Source organism: Abramis brama, assembly GCF_963993115.1.
Source record: "Abramis brama genome assembly, chromosome: 20".
NCBI classification, from domain to species: Eukaryota; Metazoa; Chordata; class Actinopteri; order Cypriniformes; family Leuciscidae; genus Abramis; species Abramis brama.
Window position 1 is genome coordinate 3,413,049 of NC_139982.1, and position 24,227 is coordinate 3,437,275.

The window sequence follows — 24,227 nt, forward strand, 5'->3', positions numbered from 1 at the left end:
ACCAGTCGACTCTGCGGTGGGCCGGTGTGTTTACACATCATGATGACTGATTTTATGGACTACATGCACATTTGAGTTTTGTTTATTAACCAGTTAATCTATAAAATGTAGGTGTTTGAAAACCGCCAAACCAATTATTACCAGAACAATCAAATTCAATATTCAGAAACTTGCCAAATCTGGCAGCACTGGCTTCATTACGTCACTAGGGGGCGATGATCTCTGTGAACCCATGAACCACTGTCTATTTCATTTGACCTGATTTCAGATCAGTTTTTTAAATATTAAAGTTTATTGACACATTTTTATAATAAAAAATGAGTTGTAGTTAAAAGTGTCTAATTGGTCTGATTACCAAGCTCTCCATAAAACAAACAAAACAAGCCCTTCAATTGAATAAACTAACACATATTATAAAGACATTTCATATTTACTGGTATTAGATGATTTGGTAATTGCATTGAATAAAAACTGATAAAATAAAAATTTGACCTTTCAATAAAAACTGTTTTCATGCTGAGTTTTCTCTGTTCTGACCAGCGTGTGAGAGCCTCGAAACAGTGAATCATTTTGCAAAGCAATTTGTTCAATGGTTTCTGAAAGCTTTGTTTTAGAAACAGGAAAGTTCTCTTACGAGAGATACTCTCGTACTGCGTAGAATACGCTAGGGGAAAATCCTTTTCCACGAGAATACTGAAGCCAAAAAATTATCCTTTAATTTTGTATTAATGTAAAACGCGTTGCGGCAGCATACAGACATAGGCGAGGCAGCTCGCGCGCCTATTGGCTGGTCTGCTGGCAACTGCTTAAGCCTATCGAGCGAGACCTAGAGTGACGTCAGACCCAATGAGGGCGCTTCGCGGGCGCTTCGTGGCTTAGGTCTGTAAATACCGCTCGCAGGCATTACTGCGAGCTGTTGCCATTAGCGACTCTGAGGACTCGCTTGGCACTGTTCAACGAGACTGCGCCCACACCTGCTGTTGTGCCGCGCCGTAAAAAGCGCCGCGCTCAGCGAATCCCGGAGCCCTCTCTCAGCCGTCAAAGCTCGCCGGTGCGCCCGCCTGCTTCTCCGGTTTCATCAGCTTCTCTTCCGGACGGACAGCGGCCGCGGTCTGCCGCCGCTTCTGTCGATGACGCTGATGAGATCGACGCGCTGCTACGAGAGGGGGATTCCTGCTCTCTCATAGCATCAGGCAGTGAGGATTGGGCGAGCTCTGAGGATCCCGCCCCCCCTGCCCGTGCTTCTACGGGAAAGAGAGCGAGCATTGAGGCGGAGCTCATGCGCGTGCTCACTCAGGCCACGGCGAGCCTCGGCCTCGAGTGGATTACGCCTGAGCAGCCTGCTCACAACCGGCTGGACGGCTACTTCCTGCCTGGGGAGCGCGTTTCACCTGCATCCAAGCCAGCGCCTTTTCTTCCTGAGCTTCATGAAGAAGTCGCTAAGTCTTGGGGCTCCCCTTTTTCGGCCAGGACACGATCCTCTGTCTCTTTGGCGTTCTCCGCTGTCAACGACGCAAAGAACAGAGGCTACCACTCCCTACCGCCGGTCAAAGAGGCTATTGCAGCGCACTTATGCCCGCCCTCTGCTGGACGGCGTGCTAAGATGGCGCTGCCCTCAAAAGCCTGCCGCACGACGTCAGCCCTGCTCCGCCGCGCTTTCTCCGCCGCCGGGCAGGCCGCGTCAGCGTTGAACACCATGGCCACGCTCCAGATATACCAGGCCGATCTCCTCCGCCAGCTGGACGAGAGAGGACCTGACGCAATCAGCGTGCCGGACTTGAGGAGCGCTACAGACTTCGCTCTTCGCGCCACCAAGTCAGCAGCACAGGCCATTGGACGGAGCATGGCCTCGCTCACCGTGTCTGAGAGACATCTGTGGCTTACGCTCTCTGACATGACTGAGTCAGAACGCACCGCGTTCCTCGACGCGCCGCTTTCCCCTGCCGGCCTCTTCGGAACCTCGGTCAAAGATTTCGCCGATAGGTTCGCTGAGGTGCAGAAAGCGACCCAGGCCATGAAGCACTTCCTCCCGAAGCGCTCCGGTTCTGCAGCAGGCCGTGCGAAACCGTCTGCTCAGAGCTCACAGCCTAAGCCTCCGCCCGCCGCCTCCTCTTCTCAACGCCGCCAAACCCAGAGCTCGAGACCGCGCTCTCGCTCATCCGGCCGCCGCCCCGCCCCGCGTGGCCCGCGGCAGAAGATTGCGTTGAAGCCAGAGGCCCTGAAATCGTCCTAGCACGCCTAGGAAAGCGACGGTGTCCAAGTCCCGCTGCGGCCGGACTTCCACCAAAGCTTGCCGCTTGTCCAGTTCCAGGAAATGTGACTGGTCCAGCGTATTTAGCTGCCAACAAGCCGGTTCCATTACCCGCTTGCCTGCACACAAAAGCCGTTTTTACGGCTACCCAGATAAATCCCTTAAAGAGTGTATTTTCTGGTGTCCCGGCCACGGCCGACGGTGTTTCATGTGTAGAAAAAATGCCCACTACTCAGTGCCCATTCCTACACACAAGCACAGCCCTTCACACAGGGCCCGCGCACATAAAATCGACTCAGATCGATTGCGCTTCAAATGTAGCAAAAGTGCCCACTACCCAGTGCCCACAAACGCTACTTCCCACATGTCTCACGGTCCCTGTAAATACAGGACTAGTATGCATATGCTCTGCTCACGCGAGCAATGCTGTAAAGGTGGTGTATGTGCCCGCTGCTCTGCGCCCACGCCCACACACAGACATGAAACTAGCCCAGCCCTCCTCCTCTCAGCTAAACACTGCGGAGGAGTCGAGCGCGGGCATTCTGCCCGCTGTTATCAGCGCACCCCCTGCCTCAGATGTCATGAGCGCGACGCTTATGTCTCAGCACACAAAAGCCGCTGTATCGCGAGCCGATCAGAGCGTGCTTCGCATCCAGCCCCTAGCTACTCGCGCACCTGCGTGGGAAAAGCTTCCCGGGGTTTCGAGATGGGTGCTGAACATCATAAAAGAAGGCTATTCGCTGCAGTTTCGCCGACGCCCTCGCCGCTTCATGGCGCGCGTCGAGACCACGGTAGAACCGAAAGTAGCTCATTTACTTCGAGCCGAGATTTTGAAACTGTTGAGCAAAGGGGCTATAGAACCCCTATCTCAAGCTCAAAGCGAAGGGGGTCTTTACAGCAGATACTAGTGCCCAAAAATGACGGGGGTCTCAAACCCATACTAAATCTGCGGCAGCTGAACAGAGCGCTAATTGAGGCCCAAGTTCAGGATGCTCACAACCAGAAAAATCCTCGCGCACGTCCGCCAGGGGGACTGGTTTGTGTCAATAGATCTAAAGGACGCGTATTTTCAAATACAGATAGCGTCACGTCACAGGCGATTTTTGAGATTCGCCTTCGAGGGCCAGGCATATCAGTACACAGTCCTGCCTTTCGGCTTGTCCCTGGCACCCCGTACATTTACGAAGTGCATGGACGCAGCGCTCGCACCCCTCAGATTACGGGGCATACGAGTGCTGAACTATCTGGACGACTGGCTGATTCTAGCCCAATCTCACTCAGAGCTCGTAGAGCACAGGACCATTTTACTCGATCACCTCGAGAATCTCGGTCTCGCAGTGAACTGGGAAAAGAGCTCGCTTTTCCCCAGACAGATTATATCTTTTCTGGGAATAGAGCTGAACTCGCTGCTAATGACAGCACGCCTGTCATCTCAGCGCACACTGGACATTCGGCGCGCAGCCGGCTCGTTCCGCTGCGGCGCGATAGTCCCTCTCAAAGCCTTTCAAAGGATGCTCGGTCTGATGGCCTCAGCAGTTCAGTTCTCCAGTTGGGCCTTCTGCGCATGCGCCCACTGCAGTTCTGGCTCAGAAAGAGAGTACCACGCACAGCGTGGGCCTCCGGCCGGCTTCGCGTCAAGGTCAATCAAGCATGCATTGCAGCTTTGAAACCTTGGGAGGCAAAAGACTGGTACCAATCAGGTGTAAGCCTGGGGACTTCCTCGAGAGTGATGGTGGTGTCCACGGACGCACCCACCTCGGGATGGGGAGCGCTGCTCGAGGGCAGACCGCTTTTTGGCCAATGGTCAAAGCAGGAGAAGCTCTTACATATCAACTGCCTCGAAATGTTGGCAGTGAGCAAAGCGCTCACGCGCTTTTGTCCCCTCATAAAGGGACACCACGTGCTAATACGTTCAGACAACGTCTCAGTGGTGTCCTACATAAATCGCCAGGGCGGCCTCAGGTCCCTGACTCTGTACAGGCTAACCAGGCGCCTCCTGATATGGGCCCGCAGCAACCTGCCCTCGCTGAGAGCAGCGCACGTGCCAGGGCTCCTAAATATAGGACCAGACAGACTGTCCAGGAACCAGGTTCCGACAGGAGAATGGTCTTTGCACCCACAGACAGTCCAGCTGCTGTGGAAGAAATTCGGCAGAGCGGAAGTAGACCTGTTCGCGTCTCAAGAAAACGCTCACTGTCCAGAATTTTTCTCGAAGAGCAAGGACGCGCTGACCCACGAGTGGCCTCGCCGTCCTCTCTACGCTTTTCCCCCCGTCTCCCTCCTGACTCAGGTGGTAGAACGGGTCAGGGAAGAAGGATGCTCAGTGCTGCTTGTAGCCCCACTTTGGATGAGCCAACCTTGGTTCCCAATTGTGATGCAGTTAGCAAGCACCGCCCCGTGGCCAGTGCCTCTGAGGAGGGATCTCCTCTCTCAAGCCAACGGCTCGATTTGGCATCCTCACCCAGAGCTGTGGTCCCTCCATGTGTGGGCCATCAACGGGTACCCGCTGACCTCCCACAGGGAGTGTTAAACACTATCACACAGGCCAGAGCTCCGTCTACGCGACGTCTCTATGCCTCAAAATGGTCAGTGTTCTCTAGCAGGTGCACAGCTCGTGGTGTGTCACCCCTGCATTGCAGTGTGACGGAGGTTCTCTCCTTCCTACAGGAGCTGTTGGATAAGGGCAGGTCCCCTTCCACGCTCAAAGTCTATGTAGCGGCCATAGCAGTGTTCTCTTCGACCACGCTCGGCCAGTCTATTGGAAGGAACGATTTAGTCATTCGCTTCCTTCGAGGAGCTAAGAGACTGAATCCTCCCAGACCTCCCACAGTCCCTATATGGGACCTTTCTACGGTACTGGAAGCCATGAAAGGTCATCCATTTGAGCCCTTGCAGGAGATTGATCTTAAACACCTGTCTTTCAAGACGGCGTTTCTTCTGGCTCTCGCTTCAGTGAAGCGCATAGGGGACTTACACGCGCTCTCAGTAAGCGCGACGTGCATGGAATTTGGGCCGAATGACTCTAGAGTTATACTCAAACCTAAGCACGGTTATGTTCCTAAATCCCTCAATACACCGTTCAGAGCACAGGTCATTTCCCTGTCTGCCCTGCCGGTCACTGAAGGAAATATGGACGAAAGCTCCCTTTGCCCAGTCAGGGCGTTAAGAGCTTATGTGTCTCGCTCGTCTGTTTTCAGACAGACGGAGCAGCTCTTTGTTTCGTTCAGCGGGCGTTCTAAGGGACTAGCCGCTTCAAAACAGACCCTATCCAGATGGGTAGTGGACGCAATAGCGCTAGCTTACACAACCAAGGGCATGCAGTGCCCGCTGGGTGTCAAAGCGCACTCCACGAGAAGCATGGCTTCATCGTGGGCATGGTCAAGTGGGATTGCCTTGCAAGATATTTGTATGGCGGCAGGCTGGGCCTCTCCGTCTACATTTATAAGGTTTTACAACCTAGAGGTTCCCGCACTACAGGCCAGACTACTGTCGGTCTAGTATGGCCAAAATCTCATAACTGGCGCTGTCAGTTATGCAGCTATTGAGTATTGCAATCCTTGCTCTATGCTGCTATAAGGAAGATAGTGGCTAACCCCCCTCTCTTCCAGGATTCCCTGTCCCCTGGGTGATTATGTACTGTATGAACTCCGGGCTGTCGCCCTTGAGTCTATGGTATCAGATCCCAGCACGCACGGCGTTTTACAGTAGGTTCCCCTAGCATATTATACGCAGTACGAGAGTATCTCTCGTAAGAGAACGTACTCGGTTACTAACGTAACCTCGGTTCTCTCTAGAGAGAGGAACGAGTACTGCATATCCTGCCGTGCCTGCACGCGCTCTGGTTGCTTCGACTATGAAAAACCAGAGAAATAATGCCTGCGAGCGGTATTTACAGACCTAAGCCACGAAGCGCCCGCGAAGCGCCCTCATTGGGTCTGACGTCACTCTAGGTCTCGCTCGATAGGCTTAAGCAGTTGCCAGCAGACCAGCCAATAGGCGCGCGAGCTGCCTCGCCTATGTCTGTATGCTGCCGCAACGCGTTTTACATTAATACAAAATTAAAGGATAATTTTTTGGCTTCAGTATTTTCGTGGAAAAGGATTTTCCCCTAGCGTATTCTACGCAGTACTCGTTCCTCTCTCTAGAGAGAACCGAGGTTACGTTAGTAACCGAGTACGTTATCAATGATGCAAACAGAGTTCAATTTGGCTGTAAAGCTGCTCTAAAAAGAAAAGTGTCATTGTTCATCTGAATTCAGTTCAGTGTTGATTCAGTTCTGTTCAATAACTGTATAAAGTATATCAATTATAAAAATAGTTCATTTTCATTATTAAGCAGCTCTGCAGAAAACCGTGATGTCATCGTCCAGCTCAGTTCAGTTCTCATATAATGGAGTCAATGCAGGAGATCATGAATATTAAGAAGAAGTGTCCTCAACTAAGCAAGCCAGAGGCGACAGTGGCAAGAACCCAAACTCCACCAGAGACAGAATGAAGAAAGAAAAACAGGCTCCGTCTGGGTCAGTTCTCCTCTGGCCAAACAACGAACATGGTGTGTGTTAGGACTCCAGGCCGCTTCACAAGTCAGACTGTGGACTGATATCATTCAGAGTATTTTATTCAGCTCCTGCTTGAAGATTGGAAAAGATTAAATGAAGGTAAAAGAGTAGCAAAACTCGAGAGCATGTAGATGTGAATTTGAGAACTTGTACAATAAATATTTGTTCTTGAAAACCTGTTGAATGTTGAGATTTGCATTCGCAGGCAATAGTCACAAACCTGTATTCTGAATTTGAGGCTGCAGAAAAAGTCACAAATGTTAAAATACTTTCCCCACAGCATTCAAGCAGGCTCGGGTTACTCCACTGCTTAAAAAACCAACGCTAAACACATCCTTTGTAGAGAATTACAGACCTATCTCTCTCCTACCATTCATTGCGAAGACACTTGAAAGAGCTGTTTTCAACCAAGTAACATCCTTTTTGTCTCTAAACAACCAGCTGGATGTCAACCAATCTGGCTTCAAGAAAGGGCATTCAACTGAGACTGCATTACTGTCGGTCACAGAAGCCCTACGGATCGCAAAGGCTGCTTCCAAATCTTCAGTCCTCATTCTCCTGGATCTGTCTGCTGCCTTCGACACTGTGAACCATCAGATCCTTATGTCCAGCCTCTCATCACTGGGCATCACAGGAACTTCACTCCATTGGTTTGAGTCCTATCTCACAGGTAGGTCCTTCAAGGTTGCATGGAGAGGCGAGGTATCCAGAGCACATATCTACACCACATCACTGGGTCACATCATACAGGCACACGGCTTCTCCTACCACTGCTATGCTGATGACACACAGCTCTTCCTCTCATTTCAACCAGATGATCCCACAGTAGCTGCACGGATCTCAAGCTGTCTGGCGGACATCTCCACATGGATGAAGGAACATCACCTGCACCTCAACCTGGCAAAGACTGAGCTTCTCATCCTCCCTGCCAATCCGTCTCTACAGCACGACTTCACCATCCAGCTAGAGTCATCATCAATCACCCCATCAAGGTCGGTCAGAAATCTTGGAGTAACGTTTGATGACCAGCTGACCTTCACAGATCACATTTCAAAGACAGCTAGATCATGCAGGTTTGCACTGCACAACATCAGGAAGATCATCTTTCCTAACTGAGCATGCAACACAACTCCTCGTCCAGGCCCTGGTCATTTCTAGGCTTGACTACTGCAATGCTCTTCTGGCCGGACTTCCAGCATGTGCAACCAAACCCCTACAGATGATCCAGAATGCTGCAGCTCGTCTTGTCTTCAACGAGTCCAAGAGGGCCCACGTCACTCCTCTGTTCATCTCTCTGCACTGGCTACCTCTGGCTGCTCGCATCAAGTTCAAGGCATTGACGCTTGCTTACAGATCTATCACAGGCTCAGCTCCCTCCTACTTTCACTCACTCCTACGAGTCTACATCCCTACCAGACACCTACGATCGATCAACGAGCGACGTCTCGTGGTTCCATCACAGAAAGCCACAAAATCAATTTCCAGAACATTCTCATTCACAGTTCCATGCTGGTGGAACACTCTCCCCACCCTCATCCGGAATGCAGAATCCCTGACAACATTCAAAAGACAGCTGAAAATCTTTTCTGTGAGCACTTAACCTCATAAAAAAAATAAAAAAAATAATTCCTTTCCCTTTGAAACATCACTTATCAGGCTTATGCTACTCTGAATAATGCCTGAACTTCGTATTTTGAGCACTTCTTGCGTTGTTGTTGTGTTTGCCTCTTCATGATGACTCGCTTAATTTAGTCCTAATTTGTAAGTCTGGTAAACAATCGAAATTTTTGTGCAAATTCTGCTGGGGTCATATGACCACTGTTACTCCACATCTAGATCAGTAGTCAAAATCCGAATTGGTATGTTCTGTGATTTTTAAAGAGCATTTTTTGATTTAAAGTTGTAATTATTCAGTGATCATACATTAACAACTCATGTTTACCCCAAATTTATTATTATATGGGTAATTATGATTTTTTGGAACATTAAAATTCATTGTATGACCATTAAAACCTATTAAAAATTAATAAAATGCATATTTTTTGGTTAAACTGAACTGAGTTTGAATACTGTGGGAATGGCAGTTTTTTTTTTTATTTGTTTACAAACAACGTCTGGTTTAGCAGGGTCACAGACTGCAGCTGCTTTGTTGGTGTGAGGAGACTGAATAGGGAGGTTGTGTGGTGATATTCAGAGAAAATTGGAGAAATTACAGTGCATTATGGCCAAGTCTGCGCTTTATGAGGCAGGGAGGGTGAACACAGACAATATTTTGTCTGCTGTTGCAGGTTTTCCTGAGATGGAGGATTTTTTATCGGATGAAAATGTTAAAATCCCCATCCATTGTACAATTGTTGACCGTGACAGTATGTACTTTACATATGATGTTGATGGGGTGGTTGTGCAGGTGAAGGAGTTGTGTGGGGTGGTTGGGCGTGTACACTATCTCTTTCTTCCTGAATTTCATGCACACATGTTGAGTGAGCATTTTGATATTCTGAGGAAGCATGTCAATCTGAACACATTGTCTCAAAACCACATACGTGCTCTGCGTAACTGCTATGGCTGGACACTGGGACATGTTGAAGGGGGTTATTTCCTCAATGTATCAGTTGTTCCCCAAAAAAAATGGCAGAATTGATGACATGTTCATTGATAAGCTTACTGCCAAGGTTAAAACCTCAGACATGTTAAATGCAGTTGTTGCTCATTTCAAGTGTGCGCTGCGTACAATGGCCCTACGTAACATGGATCGGCCATCCATGCTCAAGGCAAATTTTCACGATTTGTCACGATTCAATGTTCTTGACGGTGATCAAGGCTATGTTTTCATGCTACTGCAAAGGAGCATTGCTGAGGTGACCAAAGGGCTGAATATTGATGTCATGCTGACATTGAGTATGTTTGGCCAGAAAAGCGAGGAAATTATTGATTATAGTGGATTTGTGGATACAAACTATATCGTGTCTGTGTCTCTGCATACAGCATGTAACATTCATGCGAAAGACCCGCAGATCCATGTAATGTGGTCACGATATGGGATCCAGGATGTGGTGGGCAACAGGGGCAGTTTGTTTTCTGCTCTCAGTATGAATGAGGTGGCCAACTTCTCCTCAAACCTGGATCACAGAGGTCTTGACATCTCCCGGGCACTGCGGGGGGTGTTCAAGGAGATGGATCTTGGCTACACTCTAACCTTTGTGCAGATGTATGCTACTTGTAGACTTGGAATTTAGTCTTTCCCCTTATTATTAAATTCACAGGGCCGGACACCAGTTATCTTGCCAAGAAGAATTTTATTCTTATATGTCAGGAGAGAAACTTCCAAAAGATGTTACATTCATGCCAGGTCTATGCGTTCTCGTGTTTCTCTTCCCTCACATCTCTTAGTTTCTCTGAGGTGTTACAGTAAGATAGAGCTTATATACATCACTGAGCGGATTCCTTTTATGGTAACAAACTATGTTACTTAGCTTTAAAAATGGAACGTATATGTCATGCGACACATGGCACAATTCACTTCCATATTAAGAAACTATCTTTGTTGCTTACATCTGCATCAGTTGGAAACATGTTACAGTACACACCCTTCTGTCTCCCTCTGTCTCTGACATATGATCTTTACATGCATCCATGCTATCTATAGTCTCTCATACACTCAAACTGTCATACACACATAAACTCATAACTCTATAAGATAATACAACTGATTATGAATATTAATAAAGAATAATAGTACAGATACATAATATAAAATAATATTAAAAGATGAAATTTTAGTCTTCACTACTACACCTCACAATAGGTTAGCCAAGGTCAGTATGCACCCAGTCAGTGGGTGCTTGGTTAATTGTGGGTCGTTTCACCTGAAAGCGATGTGGTCGAGGGCAGACACATATCTTACTTATATGTCTGATCTCTGTTTAAAGTTTGGCCCAACGGTTAGGGCTAGAATTGAGCAGGTTGCTCTTTTCGAGGAGGACATCATCCATGCCATGGATAGCGAGTCGACCTTTGATGAGGAGAGGTTGTTGGATTTGATTGTGAACAAGCCTTTGCTTGTTCCTTTCACCGATGTCAGTAGGGATGCTGGGGCCATGTTTGTAGTGCAGAACGTGGCCCAGCACATGGTGGGGAAACTCAGGTCACTCTTTGAAAACCATACAGGAAAGGGTGGCTATGAACAGACATGGGCAGCATACCAGTGTGAGCTAGGCCTAGAAGAACTGTTTTTTGGCCACCCGTTCTCTAATCGGGATTTCAAATATAGTGTGAGTCTGGGCACCAGCTCTGACCAACCCAAAAGCCTGACATGTCAGCGTGGGTTTGCTGGTTTTGCCCCTGCCAGCAGTGCGAGTGCTGGACTTGCTCCACCTCCACTAGAGCACTGGACTTCTAATGAGACCCAGCAGAGCAGAATTATCCGGCTCTTTAGATTTTCAGAATCTGTGAGTGGGGGAATGGGTGTTGCGGGGGCTGAGCTGGTGATGCTCCTTCTTTGTGATTTGTTTGATCGCAATGATCGTATACCAATGTCGTCCCTGCAGAATCGCACCTGCCCGGGTACATTGAAGGGTTTCATGTCGGTCCAGGGTCTCTGTGAGACCCTGGAAGGTGAAGGTTCCTTTGTGTATCCACACAGCTTTTGCAGGGCAAAAGACATGATGTCCCAAGCAGGCCATGATGTCAAAGCGTCCTTAAAGTATGGAGTACGCGGACACAAGCTGCGTTTTTTCCCAGCTTTGAAATTCTACAGTGTCCAGAACAACAGGAAAGTTAGCTGGAACTATAAAGATTACTGGGAGATCCATGACACTGCTAACGAACCGTCAGTGGAGGCACGAGCTGTGAGCCTGGTCGGTGACGTGTGTCTGGAGATGGAGCAGAGGGGGCTCTGCTTTTTCAGAAACACTGCAAAGTACATGGAAAACGGTATGCCTTGGGTAAAGGATGTGTTGGAGAGGCTGCCGAAAAGTCTGACTGACCACCAGGAGCTTGTCAGAGTTATGAGTTTTGTCAGCTCGATTGCCATGCTACAGAACGGGGACTTCATTTGTTTTGAAAAACTTAGAGTTCTCCTTGAGGAGCTTCCTCTGACACAGGCTCGTTTGAGGACTCTGCAGGTCCTGTCACGTTTTCTGTTGCCCAGGGTGTATGGTTTGAAGCTGTGGGCCTTACACGAGACCATAACTCACAAGCTCAGGGTCAGAGCTGCTGCTCCTGATGCAGCAAGGGTTTCTGTGGCAGGAAATACCGTGTCTGAGCCAGTGGAAGAGCAAGTGATTGAGCATGAGTGTGCAACAGAGGTGGAAAATGTGAGAAAGCTTGCTACACGCTTTCTGCCTGTGAACTGCTCCCTCAGATGGAGTAGTATGGAAGTGGCACTTATTGAAATGAATCCGGAAGTGCCTCATAAACAGGCTTATGGAAAGTACATCGTTGAGTGTCAGTCCAGGAATGTTCCTGTGCGCAGTTACAACGCGTTTTGCAGGAAACGCAATACAGTGTTGAACGGTTAGGGTGGGTTATTTATATAGGTTTAGTGGTAGGGTGTAGGGTTAGTATTATAATAGGGTTAGGGTATGTTAGGGTTATTAATTAGTATTAATTTGTTAGGTTAGGGTTAGAGGGTGGTGTTGATGATTAGGGTTAGGCTTATGTCATTTTTTTTATACAAGCCAGTGAGTGTTAGGTGTGTTTTGTGTTCTATTTTTGTAAAAAAAATAAATAAAAAAATAAAAAAAAATAACAGTAACCCAACCTCTGACATTACACAAATCAGTGTACTGTCAGTGCCGGTCCCAAGTCCGGATAAATGGGGAGGGCTGTTATACCATTCTAAAGGGTTAGTTCTCAGCTTTACAATAAGTGTACTCCCATGTCGGTGGTATGTTTGGTTCATTAGATATTGACACTCGAATTTGAAACCGGAAGTGGCCATATCTCCTAACTAGAAAGACAGAATGAAGCATGGGAGGGGTTAAAAGAAGGGGTTAAAGTCTGCTAAATGACTAAATGTAAATGTAAATGTAACAAAGGACACACAGGAGCGTGGTTCTCGAAAGGAGGGCCTGAGACGTGGATACTAAAGATACAAAAGCTTTATTTCAATCAAGCAATAATCTTAAAAACATTAAAAGACTGTAGGACCAGGTTAACATATACAAACATTGAAGACGCTAATAAAAAAGGCAGAGGCTTACCAATGGCAGGGAAACTAGTTTAAAAATGATAAATTGATCATTAATAAATTATGAAAATACAATTGTTAAACACATTATAGATATGCTTATAAATCAAGAATAAAGCATTTATAGCCGTATTTATAAACTGCTTATTAATGTCTATAAATGCTTTATAAATTATGAATTAACTGTTTACTAATGCTTAATTAATGATTAATAGCGTACAGTTATTATAAAGTGTTACCGAACTGCATGCGGGAGAGCAGGTGTCACACAAAACACATGAACCTGACGAGCGAGTTTGTCACGGGAGAAACCAGGACTGTTACGTGCCTCCCCAGTCTAGGGGGTCAGGGAGGCAGTAACATGGAAATTACTAAAGAGTTGGCAACCAAGAACTCTCATCTCCTGTCCCACCACTCTACAAAGAAAAATCACACGGATTTTTGTAACACTCAAGAATGACTTTATTCAGTCCAAAGTACAAAAAAGAGGGGAAAGCATCAATAGGCTTCAGGAGGGGGACAAGGCCAAAACAACAAACAAAGTTCTAACCTTTTTTGTAGGGGGTATACTTTCTTAACCTTTCGAAGCAAGATTCAAAATAAATGACAAAGTTCTTACCTTACTCCCTCTCTAACCAAACACAGGAGAAAACATGGACATGAACAAAAATGGCATCCACCTCCCTACGGCTTCCCAAATGATCTAGATCAAAATTTTATAAAATTAAAATCAAAAGTTATAAATGTTTTAAACTCAAGGCTCTTTCAGTAGTCAAATGAAGTTACGGAAACTTAGCTCAACTGCAGTCCAAGTCTGCTTAGGTCAACAACAACAAGTAACCAACAAGTTAGAATCAACAATGAGAACTTTAGCACACATGCTAAAACCGTGAGGCAGGAGAAGACAGTCTTGGCAGCCTGGAGTCAAAAAGGAGCTCAGCAAACTGGGTTTTCCTCTCCAGTTTTATCCACAAGCCTTCTCAACCAAGAGCCAATCGGTCACAACCAGGAGATGATTGTAATTGGTGTCAGCTGGTCTTCATTTGCACTCAGGATAGACAAAGCAGCAGCATCAAATAGTGTTGCCCCGCAGACTTCACTGAACGCACGGTATCCCAGAACACAGACTATTCCTCCTAAAATTTAAACATAAAATTACATACAACATAACTATAAATGAGCGCTGCACAATAGCGGTAGTTCCATGTACCTTCATTTCATAGCCAGTCGCAAATCCAGGTCTCACACACACACACACACACACAGAAGGGTGTCACCATGTCAACAAAGCACGGGACTGCGGGAGGAACATGTGGAGGGAAAATGGCAGCCGCCAATAACCCACCGCAATAAAGCTATAAACCAAAATAACTGTTACATAAAATCATGCATCTATGTGCTAACTAGTTAGCCAAACAACACATACCTCAAAGCGGAAGGGATGAAAACAAAGAGAATGGGCGGTCCCCGAATCCCCTTTTATACGCTCCCTCACAGTATACGATTGGACACTAAATTACCCGAGGGCATTAGGTTAATTAGAAACGAAACTCTGTACGTCCCACCACACAGGGTTTCACAGCATTGCACACTATAACCAATCACACACGATCTGTTGAGATGCAATGGCCAATCAGAGGCATCAAGATTAGTAATCGCTGAAACACCAGAGTTTTGTTATAAGACAAAAAGACTGTTATATCATTAAAAGACTGTAGGACCAGGTTAACATAAACAAACATTGAAGACGCTAATAAAAAAGGCAGAGGCTTACCAATGGCAGGGAAACTAGTTTAATGAGCACAAGAATCCTATATCACAATCTTACCACCCTGTGCACAGGTCTCACCACAACACACACACATCAATAAGGTCAAGCATGAACACACAGCACTCCATGACCAAATCCCACCACCGCACGCGAGGGCCTACCAGCGGCCTGCCCTGAAGCCTCGGCTCCTGCAACGAAAGACCAGATTAACAAAATGATCTCCAAATAAACCAAAGAAATTACAACAAGAACACTTGAAACATAAAAAGTTACAAAAAAACTAATGAAAAACATTTAATTATTGATGTGCATGTGTTGTGGTGAGACCTGTGCACAGGGTGGTAAGATTGTGATATAGGAGCCTTACTAATCTTGATGCCTCTGATTGGCCATTGCATCTCAACAGATCATGTGTGATTGGTTATAGTGTGCAATGCTGTGAAACCCTGTGTGGTGGGACGTACAGAGTTTCGTTTCTAATTAACCTAATGCTCTTGGGTAACACCAGAGTTGTGTTCAGTGCGCGAGCTGAACTCTACATTCTGGCTGAATTCTGCTCTCTCGCTGTTACAATCACGGCTGAAGCAGATGCAGGATCCAAGTGCAGCAGGTTTATTAAACAAACTCAAAAGATAACAAAATAACAGTTACTCAGGACAAAAGAACAGCCCACATACAACATTAACAACTCACAAAGACTGAAACAAGACAGGGCTTAAATACACAGACAGACAAGCTAAACAAGATAACAAGGGGGCGTGGTTAATAGAAAACACCTGGGAAGACTAATCAACATAACGGGGAACTCCAAAACATGGGACAGGACAGAGGAACACAGACATAAATCATAACACTCGCGAATACTCTCATCATAAACCCATAAACAGGTTTGGTGATCATGCTCTTAAGAGCGTCGAAACTAATATAAATAGGTTTTTCTATTTACAACGTATTTTTGCTGCGTTGAGCAATGTAGCCAATCACAAACATATCTGATTTCTTAAACGCAATGGCCAATCAGACGTGTTTAAGTTAGAATAAAAAACGCCAGAGTTTTTGTCCAGTGCTGAGATCTGCACACTCAAATCCTCTCGTTATAGTTTAACTTGTAACAAAAAAGTGTAGACATTATGTAGGCTAAAAAAGATATTCATTGTACAGTCAACTTAATCGATTAGCAGAACTTTGTGAGATCGCGATGAATTAAGATGAGTGACAGCTTAGTGCTTATAAGGGAGCGCTTTTATGTAAGCAATAAGGTACAAGCGAGACCACACACACCTGTTCAACATTTTCACAGTGAGACAAGGGGCCCTATCTTGCACCCAGCGCAATTGACTTTGTACACCGACGCATGTTTCATTACTATTTTGCACCTGCGCAAAGCGCGCTTTTCCCTCCACAGAAGCACGTCGCTAAACTAGGGAATGAACTTGCGCTCCCTGGGCGGTTCAGCGCAAAAAAGGAGGCGTGTTCCGGCGCAAACAATCCCTGGTGCTATTTTACTGTTCCATAAAACAATTGCGCCACTGGCCAGAAAAAAACCTAGTCTAAAGTCAGTGGCGCGTTGCGCATGTTATTCATATGCTATTTTAAGGGCGCATTGGCCATAATCAGTGTAGCATGTGCACAACGCACATACACTTTGCTTCTCTCATCTACACAGAAGCAGCAGTTTTCATTTTTGCAAATCATACATTATTACAAACGATAGATAGATAGATAGATAGACAATTTATTATAAAAGCATACATCTAGCTTACACATTTACCCAAATTATTATATGCCTGTTTAACCGAAGCTAATTTGGGTGTGTTTCTCCATCCCCAATGTCACTTCTCTGTCTTTTACGGCCGTGACGAGAGCGTTGCTCTCCACGGCTGTGAACCGCTCCTGGCGCGCGCCTGGCAAATCCGCCGTTACAATAGCAATCCGCCAAGGAAAAAGCGCGTCTGCTCTTAAAGGGAATGTGAGATGACGCTCTGATTGGTTTATTTCACGTTACGCCCAAACCACACCTATGAATAATGAAGCTACTTCAGACCAACCCCTTTTAGATTTGCGCCGGGCGCAAGAGTCATTTATCCCGCCGGGAAAATAGCAACAGCGTCGAGACCCGCCGGCAAAGTTACTTGCGCTTTGCGCTTTGACACTTGCGTTTCAGATCGTTAAAATAGGGCCCAAGATCTCACAGAGACTCACGAGATCCAACGTGACTTGAGAAGAACAACAAATGGGCAGAGATGGGAAGTACAAATACTTTGTTACTGTACTCAAGTAGATTTGTCAGGTATTTTTTACTTTACTTTACTATTTATTTTTGTGCCGACTTTTTCCTTTTACTCCTTACATTTTTAACATGAATATCGGTACTTTCTACTCCTTAGATTTTACAAAATTGGCTTGTTACTTTAGTTTCAAATCATTTCAGTGGAGTTACCGCTATTATTTTTCGCGTCATCAATACCGAATTCAATCTAATTGGATGGGAATATACGTTGCACTTGACGCACCACTACAAGACGACTCGACAGATTCGGTGGCATTCATTCGCGGCAAAATCATTGCGGCTTGATGGCGGTAACGTTAGCACATAGTAGTATGGGCGGCGACATTACTGAGAATGAAGAAAACGGAGATCCCAGAGATGTGGCACACAAGCAGCAAGACATTCCCAGTCATCCTCGGCCTTATCTGAGAGAGATGTTTGAGATAGTAGGCATCAAGTATGACTCCTGGTGAATGTGCTGCAAATTGTGCCAACCGAAACACCACGAACTGCTGGCTTTCAAGAATTCACCATCGAATTTGAAAAAAAAACACATAGAATTAAAATCATCTTTTTGTTGTTATCAAAAGCTATTTGTTGTTTGTTTCAGTAACTTTGTTAAGTTTACGTTAATGGTCAGTTACATTTGTTCTCCTGCTAGCAATGATGATGCCTTGGTTTGCTAGCATTTAGTTAAGTAACCCAAGTAACATTAAGGTTAGCGAGCGTTCAGTTTATTTGAAAATAATCTAATACAGCTGATACAATATCTGCATGTATAGCTTAATATTAAAAACCAATTCAGTAACTTGATTTAGTGTAACAGTGCTGTAGTAACGTTACTCAAGGCCGTTCTTTTTTTCGAGATCACTTACGTTAACGTTAATGTTACTTGGTCTTGTCTCAAATCCTATCTACTTTATTTTGGGCTAATGTTAATGTCTCAAACCTCTCAGACGTAAGTTAGAGGACTCATGTTTTTTATCTCAAGTTTTTTTTTTATTATTATTATAATCAAGACCAATTTACGTGTTTTAAGGTTAAGGGATGTGGGGAGCACAAGCTAAGACCGTTAACAAATCTAGTGGTTGTTAGTTGTAACTCTAAAAGTATGGGGAACTTTTTAATTAATGTCTGTTTAGTAATTAATATTTGATCCTTTATTTTCTTTCCAGAAGCCATATTTGAGCACACACACATACATGTAGATTCCTTTAAATGTTAAGGGGAAGATTAAATAAGAGAAACTGGATCTGTGAATTCCCACAGAATCACAATTGAATTCATATCTTGCTACTCAGTCAGAATCGTATTAACCTGGAGTCAGTCTCTGTCACAATAATCATATATGTGATGTTTTAGGCCTATTGGCAGACATCCATTTAAAATGTAGGCAATGGCATATAAAGAGCCTTTTTTCCAAATCCACTTTCACAGTTTCTCAGCTTGCACTCTAGTAACATTTGTGTGGTCCAGGTAGCTTTGCATAAAAAATGGTTGTCATTCGCAAGGCTACTTTTACTTTAATACTTTAAGTAAATTTCCAAGCCTGCACTTTGTTACTTTTACTTGAGTAAAGAAGTTAAATCAGTACTTCTACTTTTACCAAAGTATTTTTTAACAAGTATCTGTACTTCTACTTGAGTACGGGAAGTGAGTACTTTTGCCATCTCTGCAAATGGGGGACAATCGACTTCGTCAGCTGGTTCTTCTGGCGTGAGTTTTGTTTTAGGGGAGAAAAACAAAGGAGAAACAAAGATTATGGGTGATCTTCTTTCTCAATATTCCACTTTCGTGTCTGCCAAGTTTCAGCTACAGAAGCACATATCATCCGGTTGGAGAAGCTTGCTCGCTTTCGTTGGCTATCATGGGTGACACATCAGAGGCAGCCCTAACAAGAGAAGGAAATATTAAACATTTGATATGTATGATTTGGGATTGAGTGGGCTCTGACGTGATCAGGCAGTAAAATAACCGTAATGACACACAATTGAGGAGTTTTTGGACAAAAAATTATTTGCGACAAGAAGTGAATTGGGACACAACCTCGACCGCTTGGGGGTGCAAATCTAATTTTCAAGTGTGTGGCCAGCCTAATTTCAGAGGAACTAGACTACAGCAAACTCTGAACCAGACTATTTAAACGTTGAGCAAGGAATCAAACACACCGGATTCAACTCATCAGATCATCAGTAGAGACTCAAGACCTGAAATGTTTGTGCCAGATTAGAGACATTGTAGGGGAACCATTGATCTAGAGTTTCATGACTGAACTCAATATATATATATTTTTAACTGTGTGTATTTAAGTGTAAATGTGTATGTCAGTATATTTAATGTTACTGTGCTTCAGCCATTCAAAGCCGTTCTTTTAACCCTGTCAGTAAAGCTGTTTGACTCTGATGAGTCTGAGGTGAGTCTGTATCTCGTCCTGATCTCTCTTCGGTCTCGTCGTGAGCTCACAGTCTACAGCAGCTTTTGCATTCAGAGGGTGTTCCCCATCGAGGAACTCGCGATGCGTCGATGACGCTTTGGGAACGCCTCCTGCGTGATTGCGTCTGAAGCATCTATGTCAGCTAGTCCAATGGCGGGCGTGAGCTTCACAGGCAGGTGATGTCATGACCAGGAAAGGATAAAAGCACATCCGGTGCAACCGGCACTAGCTTCTGTTGCCTCAGCAAGCGATCTGTGTCAAACCTGTCTGTCATATTTACTGTTGTCTGTCATACAAAGTTTATATTATGGCGAAACAAATCTTCAAGTCCTGTGTTCCTCCCTGCCCGCGTTATTTAACGGGTGGGGATACACACGAGCTTGTTTGGGAGTGGAGCATGCGGTATCAGCTTTTAAAGGGGCTGATTGCCAGCATTGCGAGAAGCTGCCGCTTCGCACGCTCCGCTCCCGTCTGTCACTTTTCGAGGAACGTGGTGAGGCTCGCAAGCCTCAGGGTGCTGGACCCGCTTCTGCTGAGGCAGAGCGGAGAAGGCATTCCTGGGGATCGCAAATGGATCTCTCAGCGGGGTTGGAGACGGATCCGAGGACCCTTTCTCCTCCCTTACCTGGGAGATCCATCGCTCAATCTCCGGTGTCGGAAGCCCGCCCTGCGGCTTCTTCCGCCCGGAGAGAGAGCCCAATGCTGCAGTACTCTTCCTCCGAGGAGGTGGATGTGCTCACTATTGAAGGTGACACAAACAGGGGGGAAGAGGAATCGCCATCTCTTTCCCCAGCACATGAGGAGTTGAGATGGATGTGTTATCTAGAGCTGTTGAAAAGTTACACATATCATGGCCACTAGAGAAACAGGGCGCTCGTCCCAAAAGTAAAGTAGACGAGCCTTTCCTGCCGTCTAATATTTCACCTCCATCACGGAGCCTGCCTTTCTTTCCCGATTTGCACAGTGAAGAATCTGCCGAATATATCTCTATGGGTCCTGCAGTTAGTAGAAAAGGGTTACAGAATCCAATTTGGTTCTCGTCCACCATGCTACAACGGGGTGTTACTCACAGTAGTACAGCCCGAGCAGGCTCTGGTAATGGAGCAAGAAGTAGAGGCTCTGTTAGCGAAGGAGGCTATAGAGCAGGTGTACTCACCCGACAGAGAATCGGGTTTTTACAGACGTTATTTCATTGTTCCAAAAAAGGATGGAGGGTTGCGGCCCATACTAGATCTTCGTCGTTTGAATCGTACAGCTCAGAAACTCAAGTTCAAAATGCTGACACTCAAACAGATCGTGACTCAAATCAGGTCCGAGGACTGGTTTGTCACGATAGATCTAAAAGACGCTTACTTCCATGTCTCCATCCTCCCTCAGCACAGGAAGTTCCTAAGGTTTTCTTTCGGGGGCAAAGAATACCAGTATCGGGTGCTTCCTTTCGGTCTAGCTCTATCACCACGCACATTCACAAAGTGCATAGATGCAGCTCTGGCCCCGCTAAGGCTGCAGGGCATAAGCATTCTGAATTATATAGATGACTGGCTGATTTTAGCGGAATCAGAACAGTTGGCGGTTCAGCATCGAGATGTCGTCCTCGCCCATATGCAGAAATTGGGGTTGAGGCTCAATGCCAAGAAGAGTGTGCTATCTCCAGTACAGAGGACCGCTTTTCTTGGAGTGGTCTGGGATTCGGTCACGATGCGAGCCGCTCTTTCGCCCGCTCGTGTAGCCGCTATCCTCACAGCCACGAAAGAGCTAAAGTTAGGCCAGTCACGCACTGTGAAACAGTTCGAGAGACTGTTGGGCCTCATGGCAGTGGCGTCCAATGTGATACCCTTTGGCCTGCTGTACATGAGACCTTTGCAGTGGTGGCTCAGGACCAGAGGGTTCTCCCCGAGGGGAAACCCACTTCATACATTCAAGATCACGCGGTGGTGTCTCCGCTCCATGACTATATGGAGGGAGCACTGGTTCCTGTCCCAGGGTCCGGTACTGGGAGCTCTTTGCCATCAAGTTGCTATCTCGACAGATGCTTCCCTTACCGGCTGGGGAGCGGTAATGGAAGGCCGCTCAGCTCAGGGTCTATGGGAAAGTCATCATCTCTCTTGGCATATAAATTGCCTGGAGATGATGGCTGTCTTCAATGCGTTGAGGCACTTCCTCCCAGACCTAAGGGGCCATCATGTGCTTGTCCGTTCAGACAATACATCGGTGGTCTCTTACATCAACCGTCAGGGGGGTCTGCGTTCGTGTCCACTATACAAATTGGTGCACCAGATCCTTCTGTGGTCTCTGGGGAAATTACGCTCTCTGAGGGCAGTATATATACCAGGGATTCAGAATATAGGAGCAGACACCCTGTCGAGGCAGGGGCTGAGGCCATGGGAATGGAGACTCCATCCCGAGGCGGTGGAGATCATTTGGGAGTTTTACGGCCAGGCAGAGGTGGATCTGTTTGCGTCTCAGCAAACGACGCACTGTCCACTTTGGTTTTCCCTTACACATCCAGCCCCCTTTATAGCCTAGATCTGGACGCTACTCCAGGGTCTCAGGTTCTTAATGCTTGATGTATTAGTTCTGTTCAGGCTGACACTCAGGTTCTTGAAATTATGGCGATTTGGGTATTCTCGTTCCCAAAGCGTCATAGATGCATCGCGAGTTCCTCGATGGGGAACGTAACCGAGACGTTTTATATGATAAGCACATGCTTCACTCTGCATGTGTTTATAGCTCTATGAATTGAACATGACATGATCAAGAGCTCTTCTTCATCAACCAACAAACATGACTTTCAGCATCATCTTCCTCTTGACTCTGGCAGCCTTTAGTTCAGGTTTGAATAATGATTTATGATTGTATTTCCCACCATCAGTGGAGTCCAGACTGAAGATACAGGAGATTATTACACTAGAGTGTAATAATACGCTACTTGCACGCAGACTCGTTACGTAGTTCCGCTTTGAAGTAATAGGGCTCGCTGAGTTCCGGTTTGTCGGCCATTTGTCGTTTGTCGGCCATTGTTTTGGAGTTAGGAGGAAAATGTTCAGAAAAAAGTGTGTTTATAGATTTCAGAGACAGCAGAAGGTATACAACGTACACTGTTGTGTTCCGCTGTGTACATCTTCTGCAAAGTTCAACGGAACTTTAAGTTTTCACAGTTTTCCTTCAGATGTGGACCTTAGAAAACGGTGGCTTGTGAACATACGCCGAGACGATTTTTGTCCTACCAGCAATTCTAAGGTTTGCAGTAAACATTTTAGCAGTGATCAGATTATTGAACCGCAAACACCAGAGGCACGAAAAAAGTTAGTAACTGGCGCTGTGCCAGTGCTTTTTGCCTGGAATGATTACGCCGTTAAAGCATCGCGGTCCAGTGTGTGGGAGAGGAGAGAGAGGCCTGCTGAAGTGGTATCCGTCGAACCAATACCCATGGATGTAACGATGGATCATGACTACTGTAGCACTCCTGAGCCTTCATTTTTAGACCAGGCATGTGCTAAAATAGAAGAACTTTCTAATGAAGTGGAGGAGCTGAACAAACAGCTACAAGAGCTACACGTTCAGCGTGATTTTGGATTGGAACGGTTTGCCGGCTCAGATGAGGACATCAGATTTTACACAAGGTAGGTCTAAAGATTGGTAGAATTTTACGATTAGATGTGATTACATATACTCAGTTTTAGATGCATGTACCTGCATTACTAACACGGAAACATGTCAACAATTTGTAAATGTATTCAGTAACACTTCTGCTTATAGGTTCCCCAGCTACCGTCACCTGATGTCATTCTGGTGGCTAATCGAGCCATCTATACACAAAATCATCCGTGTGTCCAGGGCTAAATCTGCTGCTAGAAAGCAGGAAGACATCATACGTGTACTGCCACCATCAGAGGTAGGTTATATTCACACAGTAAGCCTGACTACATTTACAGAACACAGTACAGGGTAGTATTTACAATGTGTTATCTATATATGAAGAGTTCAGATGCAAAAACCTCTAAATGGCATCTGAAATTTTCTTCTAGAATGATAATTTTTATCAAGCTCGTATATATAAGTTCAATAATTTCACTTAAATGGCAATTAATAGGTAATTTTCATTGCCATTTAAGTGAAATTACTGAACTTAAATACACAAGCTTCATAAAAATTATCATTCTAGGAGGAAATTTCAGATGGTATTTAGAGGTTTTTGCATCTGAACTCTTCATATACTACTCTTAGTCTACCTCATAAGACTCTTGTCTGTTACAGGGCTGCTCTCTATCACTTTATCATACTTACAAGCTCTATTTTCACTATACAGTATGTCTGCATTTGCATTACTCTGTCTGGTTTGCACTCTCTGCCATGTGCCCTTGCTTGTATATTGCATTTGTTTTTTTATATTATATGTATAATTGTATTTATTCATATTTTTCTTTGTATTTTTAAAATTCTACCTTATGTATTTAATGTTATCCGTTATCCACCAAGGGTCTGAGAGTAACGCAATTTCAATTTTCTGTATGTCCTGTACATGTGGCAGAATTAACAATAAAGCTGACTTTGACTTTAATATGTTCTTATACAAACTTAACTTTCATGCATTTTTTTTTTTTTTACCTTTCCAGAGACAGCTGCTGCAACCAATCGATGAGTTTTTTCTTTTCCTTGTCTACCTGTCAGTTGGATTAAAGGAGAGAGTCCTGGCACACCTTTTCCATATGCATCCTTCCACAGTGAGCAGAATAATTGCGACATGGACAAAC

At 45.5% G+C, this 24,227-nt stretch overlaps 1 long non-coding RNA gene across 1 annotated transcript in view; it reads right to left on the reverse strand.

Moving 5' to 3' along the window:
• LOC311071453 overlaps positions 1-24,227 on the reverse strand; it is a 184,819-nt gene that overhangs the window by 45,114 nt on the left and 115,478 nt on the right. The gene's annotated exons all lie outside the window — the stretch shown is intronic.